Raw genomic sequence first — 8,502 nt, 5'->3', positions numbered from 1 at the left:
ATATTTTTTGAGGACATCATAAGGCGTGGATTTAGTAAAACATATTTTTTGAGGACATCATAAGGCGTGGATTTAGTAAAACATATTTTTTGAGGACATCATAAGGCGTGGATTTAGTAAAACATATTTTTTGAGGACATCATTATGGACCTATCAAAACCTTCCAGATGTCATTCGTCTTCCAAACTTTCCCATGAATAAAATAATCCTTTTATATCTCCCTGAAAAATACAGCTATCTGCTCCCACGATATTCTCAATCAAGTAGAGGTCTTTAAACAGCCATTAAATGTAAGCCTTTAATTAACCAAAAAAAAAAATTCCCACACTTTTAAAATCAATTAAAAATCAAAAAAAAATCCTCTCAAGAAAAACTCTTTTCCAAATCACTTCTTCTTCACAGGGGATACAACATGTTTTCTTAAGCCTTTCACATGATTTTCCATAAAATACTCCCCTTCAATTTTGGTACATAGATTCCACCCCCATAAATATTTTTCCCCACACCACTCTTGCTCCCCACCAAAAACAAAATCCAAAAACCACATTTCATGGCCACTTGTGATGCTGGATGACATCCAGCATTGGAATGCTGTGATTCGATTTGGTTAATGATGTGCCATGTGATGGATATTTGTGGCAGTTGTACACCCAAGGGGGGTGATTTGAAGGGGAGATTTTTTTTTTATATAACCACAGTCATCGTGTAACAAGTGGGTTGTTTATTCAACAACTTGTAATTTTTTGTTCTGGAGGGATTTGTTTGGATTTTCAGGAATCCTGGGATAATTAATTGATCCCCAGTTCATGCCAGAATGTGTGAGAACATTGATGGGAAAATGAGTCTATAATAACTCTGAAAATTATTTAAAAAATCTCCACAGAAAAAAAAAATGCATCGCTGTAGATCTTTGGAAATTATGTAAAAATACCCGCCCAGATGTCCAACCATAGGCGTGGATTTTTAAAAGTATTTTTAGAGACCAAACATAGGCGTGGATTTAAAAAATTTTCAAAGACCAAACATAGCCGTGGATTTAAAACATTTTCAGAGACCAAACATAGGCGTGGAGTTTTAAAAGTATTTTTTTAGGGACCAAACATAGGCGTGGATTTTTAAAAGTATTTTTTTAGGGACCAAACATAGGCGTGGAGTTTTAAAAGTATTTTTTTTTAGGGACCAAACATAGGCGTGGATTTTTAAAAGTATTTTTTTAGGGACCAAACATAGGCGTGGATTTTTAAAAGTATTTTTTTAGGGACCAAACATAGGCGTGGATTTTTAAAAGTATTTTTTTCTGGGACCTATACATAGGCGTGGATTTTTAAAAGTATTTTTTTAGGGACCAAACATAGGCGTGGATTTTTAAAAGTATTTTTTTTTTTTTTTTTTTTTGGAACCAAACATAAGCGTGGAGTTTTAAAAGTATTTTTTTAGGGACCAAACATAGGCGTGGATTTTTAAAAGTATTTTTTTTTTGGGACCAAACATAGGCGTGGATTTTTAAAAGTATTTTTTTAGGGACCAAACATAGGCGTGGATTTTTAAAAGTATTTTTTTAGGGACCAAACATAGGCGTGGATTTTTAAAAGTATTTTTTTAGGGACCAAACATAGGCGTGGATTTTTAAAAGTATTTTTTTAGGGACCAAACATAGGCGTGGATTTTTAAAAGTATTTATTTCAGACACCAACCATAGGCGTGGATTTTTAAAAGTATTTTTTTAGGGACCAAACATAGGCGTGGATTTTTAAAAGTATTTTTTTAGGGACCAAACATAGGCGTGGATTTTTAAAAGTATTTATTTCAGACACCAACCATAGGCGTGGATTTTTAAAAGTATTTTTTTAGGGACCAAACATAGGCGTGGATTTTTAAAAGTATTTTTTTAGGGACCAAACATAGGCGTGGATTTTTAAAAGTATTTTTTTTAGGGACCAAACATAGGTGTCGATTTTTAAAAGTATTTTTTTAGGGACCAAACATAGGCGTCGATTTTTAAAGTACTTTTTTTAGGGAGCAAACATAGGCGTGGATTTAAAAAAATATTCAGAGACCAAACATAGGCGTCGATTTTTAAAAGTTTTTTTTTTAGGGACCAAACATAGGCGTGGATTTTTAAAGTATTTTTTTAGGGGGCAAACATAGGCGTGGATTTAAAAAAATATTCAGAGACCAAACATAGGCGGGATTTAAAAAAAATCAGAGACCAAACATAGGCGAGATTAAAAAAAAAATCAGAGACCAAACATGTTGATTTTTTCAGATATTAACAGTAGCCAATGAAGACTCTGACTGACTGATGTCCTATAAAGTATTTTTTTTAATACTAACAATAGCCAAAGAATACTGATTGGTGTTCTAAAAAATATTTTTTCTACTCCTTTATATTAAATTTTTCCCTAATCTTCCCACGATTTTCTCAAAAAGTCAATCTCTCTCCCCTCCAAAAATCCTTAATTGCTCAATATTTCATTCACACCCTTTCAGGAAAATTTATTACACATTTATCCAATTGTGTTAAATCCCTTAAGATTTCTAAACAATCGAACTCTCCAAACAATCCCCCCTCGAAAGTCAATAGGAACAAGTGGTGGATATCAATAACCCACAAGTTGGATACAAAAGATAATAATAGCTGAGGTAGGGATGGTGGTGGAAAATCTCCCCTGCAAGGAGCCGCCAAGAGATTCCAATGGTGTTTGAATGACAAGTCATGACAAGTGAAAATGAAAAGTATTATTTTTCTTCTTTGGGATAGGGGATTATTGTTGGCTAGTGGTTGGGGGGGAAAGAACCTCCATGAGGGAATACATTTTTAAATGGTGTGTGTTTTTAAAATCAATTTAAGTTTTTTAACAAATGAAACAATAGTCTTGAAGTAACATGCTCCCAATGGAGCAGTAAAGAAAACAATAGAATTTGTAGAGATAAAATGATTTTTAATGGAGGAGTGGAGGGATGGATGGATGAGGGAGAGCGATGGTGTGGGAACCAATTTTTTAACTTAAGGGGACCCCCCCCATTCTCGGGGTCAAAATTTTTGTTGATATAATTCGAATCTACACTGATTAAAGAATGTCTCTACAAAATTTCAAGTGAAAATCTCAAGAACTCTTGAAGATATAGCCGATTTATTGTGTCAGCATCAAGTGACGGCTGAAGGGCTTCTCAAACTTTAAACGCGTTTTTCTCTAAACATTTTTTTGCGAATGGCGGGCACGATAACTCAAAAACTAATAATCCAATCGGTTCCAAATTTTGCAACGTTTCTCTGGGAGTGTATAGCTCTCGTATGAACTAGGATAAAGCAAATCGGTGAAGATCTTCCTTATTTTTTAACTTGGTTTTTGGTAAAAAATCGGCGATTTTTCAAAAATATTTTTTCAAAGGTCCACCATTTTGTTAATTTTAGAGCGAAGTCAATAATCCTAGTTCATACGAGAGCCAGACATGTACTCTTTCTAACACCGTTGGAATTTTCGGATTCCGATGTTCTAGTGAGGAGTTATCATGCCCGCCATCAAAAATAAGGACTTTTCTTTAATTACAAAAAAAAACAACAAAACAATAACAAAATTTTTTTGTAAATTATTTTTCTTCTCTTTTAAATCTTCAATTATATATGTGCAAAGTTACAAACCTTAACAAGCATTGGTATTGATTTACCAGCCCATTGAAAATCTTGAAAAAATAAAATCGAGAATGGGGGGGGTTCCCTTAAAGGCTTGTTATAAACTCGAAGGCTACCTATGAAGAAAAATGCTCTGGAGCTGCAATTAATAAAGGCAAGAACTACAAACTGTATATGTTAGGCCTTATCAATCCCTGGGCAGGGCTATGGGCTCATATGGATACATTATTTTGAATATCCCCATAGTACCAGCAGATTTTTTTTATTTTATATGATTTCTGACTTACACTGTGATATGATTTCTTTGCAAATTTTGATTTCGGATTCACATTAACTGGAAAGTCTCCATCTAGATAATTGTCACCCTGTTCTAACAAAAAAGGGTGCATAATTTTATGGCAGATGCCATTTCAGAATTCAAATACGAAAAATTTTAAATTTTCCCACACTCCTTCACAACTGTCTTTAGCATGTGCAAAGGAAGTGTACAATAGCCACGCTCAGAACTCGAGCTCAAAGTTGAGCCAATACACACAACAGCCAGGATATTCACTGCACAAGCTGTTAAAGATAGTGAAGCGTGGGAAGACAAACACAAATATCGGTTAATGTTTGTCCTGTGCATGGCATTTGCTATTCATGTGCCATGAAAGGATCAATAGGAGACAGACAAAACTATTTCTTATCCTTTAGAAATACCGAAAAATAATTGTCACAAGTCATGGCGAGTAGTGGGTGAGGGAATTTTTGAGAGATTTTCAATGAATTTTCAGAGGCCTGAAATATTTCAAAGTTGTAAATTTTTTAAAGGAATTTTTTCAAGACCTAATAGGGCGAATATTTTTCCAAGCCCCACCAAGGCGTAGATTTTTTAAAGGAATTTTTTCAAGACCTAATAGGGCGAATATTTTTCCAAGCCCCACCAAGGCGTAGATTTTTTAAAGAATATTTTTCCAAGTCCCGACAAGGCGTAGATTTTTTAAAGAATATTTTTCCAATTCCCAACTAGACGTAGATTTGTTTAAAGAATATTTTTCCAAGTCCCGACAAGGCGTAGATTTTTTAAAGAATATTTTTCCAAGTCCCAACAAGGCGTAGATTTTTTAAAGAATATTTTTCCAAGTCCCAACAAGGCGTAGATTTTTTAAAGAATATTTTTCCAAGTCCCAACAAGGCTTAGATTCAAATTAATTTTAAGCAAAACTCGATAATTTCAAATCATCAGCAGTTAATACTTAACCATGACAAATCCTTTTATGGTTAATTGTATCAGTATTTCGCCACCCCTAAAAACAATCGGAAAATATAATTTCCACAACAACAAAACTGTTAAGAAAGATTTTTGTTACAAAAAAAATAAAAATTTTGGAGAAAAATTCCCACACTTCTACAGCATCTTGAGCACCCAAAAAACAACAACAAAAGGAAACACACCAACTTCTTGTCAATCATCTGTTTCTGGTTGTGGCTGCAACACCAGCAGCCACACCATCTTAACAAACACCAGACCAGATAAGACACAATCGCATGAGGGGGATGAATAAGAAACAGGCATTGCACCAAAGACATAAAATGCATCAGGAGAGGGATGCAACACGTTCCCAGGCTCGTGAGAAAAATTTGAGACGGCAACAAGCAGGATGTGTGTTAGAAGTGTGCATGTGCATTGCCATGCACATGGCTCGGGCTCAATGAATGGATGCTGTACGTAGAGCAAAGGAATGAAAAGGATATTTTGTGTACCGAAGAGCCCGAGAATGAGAGACATGAACAGTCATGGGAAAATTCTGAAATATTTCTGTTACAATTCAGCAGGTTTTTCGTTAACAAATGTCTTGCGACGCCTGCAATTATTTTATCTGGTGTGTGTTTGTGTTTTTTTTTTTGTTCGAAGTCATTCTAAGGATGTTGTTGGTTTCACAAAGTGTGGGAATGTTGTGAGAATTCCTTCAAAAGGATATTAATTTTTTTATTGAGCCAATACTATCAGGTTTTTGTAAAGAAAGGAGCATGACAGACGGACGGACAGACAGCCTCATAAATACTGATTAATATATTTGGAGTTTCTTCTACTTTTGGGAGATAATTGAGCTCAGGACTAAATGCCTTCGTTGAAGAATTGTATGTTTGTTGAGCTCTAAGGGTCATTAATTATTGGCTTTGTTGAGCTGTTGAGCCATGGTTAAACGTGTGTCAATTTAAGGACTTCGTTTTTGGTGGCAACCGTGAGAAAATGTTTTGAAGAGGGGAGAGAGCCTTTGGCGTTGCAAAAGAGTAAAAAATGAGGATCCTGCTCATCATTATAAAAATAATGATAAATGTATTTCAAATTGTCGGGTTCAATGGGTGATAAATAATAACGACATTCACACATTTTTATTAGAGAGATAAGGGACATACATGCAGTTCCAGCGAAAATTCTCTCAATAATAGTTTAAATAATATCAAAGTCCCAATAAAGCGTATCTTTTTAACAGGCTTACCAAGATAGATTTTTTAAAGAATACTTTTTTCAAGGCCTAGCTTTGAAAATCTTTAAATCAAGGCCTTGTCTAAGAAGTGTAGAGTTTCATAGACTATTTTTTCAAGCTAATTTTTAAGGAAAATTTTTTGAAGGTCCATCAAAGGCGGAGATGGACTGGAAAGACGTAGATTTTTAAAGAATATTTCTTTTAAGACTTAACAAGGTGTAGATTTTTAATTAAAATTTATCAAAATCCTAGCAAATCGCAGAATTTCTAAAGAATATTTTCAAAAGTCCTGGTAAAGCATAGATTTTTAAATGTTATTTTCAAAAGTCCTAACAAGGTGTAGATTTTTTGAAGAATATTTTCAAATGTCCTAGCAAGGCGTAGATTTTCTTAAATTATTTTTTCCAATGCATAGCAAGGCGTAGATTTTCCTAAAGTATTTTATATATATATACCCTACACAACAATGCTGTCAGGGTATTATAGCTTTGTGCAGCCCCAGGAGTTTGTAACGCCGAAATATTAAGTATACCGATCGTCATATCTCGACTAGCTGAGTTGATTAAGATACACATGTCTAAATACGTCCGTCTGTCCATTATAATTTGTAAACACTACGGACCAATCTTCACGAAATTTTGCATGTAGGAAGGGTTCTGCCCAATGAAGACCCCTATGGTTTTTGTAAAGATCGGTTAATATTTAGGCAATGAAATAGACCAAAAACTTAATTTTTGTCGGGTTTTCTGTTCGCCCCAGAGGCCTCAATTATGGCCCAAACATTATAGAGAAGCGGATCGAGCCAAGGAATAAGCATGTATGTTTTGATAAAGATCGGTCAATATTTAGCGGGTCAAATAGACACTGACTTTTGTGTTAAAATTTACAAAATTTTTATTCTACAGCATATTTATTTACCCCTGAAGGACATAGACCAGAGAAGTTGATAATATATCCAAAATGAGGTAGACACACTCAAATATTTACAGGTGCTTACGTATTCATATTTTATTTAGTAACACATTACCGCTTTGAAATTTTCCATGAGGATCCAGGTATGTTCAAGGACAATGCCTATAATTTTTGGTGATGATCAGATGATAATTTTGAGATGAAGTGGACCGAAAACTTAATTTTTGTGTTTTTTCGAGTCGATCTATAGGCCACAATTGAAACCCGAACATCACAACACAACTCACGGTGAAGGGAATCGGGACTAGGGATAAGTAAATCGAATTTCGACTAATCGATTAATCTACTTTTTGTATTGAAAAGTCTAAAAGTCGAAGTCGACTATTGATCTATGAGAAAATCATAAAGTCGACTTTTCAAGATCGACTTTCGTATGTTCGGCCCCGTCCGACTATACTGCTCCGCTCACAGATTTTCCAATGCCTAGCTAGGCTTCATTTTTATTAAAAATAATTTTTGCTTTTGATCATTAATATTCGTTAGATCTCTGATTTTTTAGAGAAATTTTTCCAAGACCTAGCAAGACTGTGAACGGAGAAATTAAAAAAAAAAAAAAAAACATTTTCTAAGGCCTATCATTTTTTTCTATCTCATATTTATATTTTTATGCCAGAGGAATGGCAAATGCAATGCACAGGACAAACATTAACCGATATTTCTGTTTGTCTTCCCACGATTCAATGTCTGCAACGCCTTGTGCCAAGAGTATTCTGACTGGTGTGTGTGTGTGTATGGCTCAAGATTGTGCTCGAGTTATGAACGTGGCCATTGCACGCTTCCTTTGCACATGCCAAAGGCAGTTGGGTAGGAGAGTGGGAAAATTTTATATTTGAAATTTAGAATGACATCTGCCAAAAAAATAGTTTTTATCGACAGACTGAAAATTATCTCCAAGAAGATTTTCTATACTCTGTGAAACAGAAATCGGGAATATTATGTAAAAAATAGGATCCCGAAAAACTTAAAAAAAATTAAGATTATAATGACGAATTTTTATTTCGATGGTGTGTATTTCAGGAATATTTTTTTAAGGACTACCAAGGCATAATCTAGGATTTTTAAGGACTGTAGTACCAAAAATAGTTTATTCGATAGACTAAAATCTATGATTTTGGAATTATAATCTACTATTTTTGTAGAAAACCTTTTGAATGACTACCAAGACTATAGCCCTTAATTTTTGAAGTAACATTTATTATGATTTGGATTATTATTAGGATTATTAGGGCTTCAATGCAGCATTTTTGAGGAAATTATTTATTATGGAATACATTATAAATGTCTACCAATGTTGTAGTTCAGGATATATGGAGATTTATATATTAATCGAGGTTTTACGAAAAACATATTTGAAAGTACTTCTGAGGCTACGATTTTGGCTTTGAACAAATTTCTTCTAATATACAATATACAATTTTTAAAGAA

Source organism: Musca vetustissima, unplaced genomic scaffold (genome assembly GCF_032173495.1).
Source record: "Musca vetustissima isolate MV318-11 ecotype Yass unplaced genomic scaffold, APGP_CSIRO_Mvet_v1 utg161375, whole genome shotgun sequence".
Taxonomy (NCBI): Eukaryota; Metazoa; Arthropoda; class Insecta; order Diptera; family Muscidae; genus Musca; species Musca vetustissima.
The sequence above is the reverse complement of the archived record's forward strand: the minus strand, read 5'-3'. Positions refer to the sequence as shown.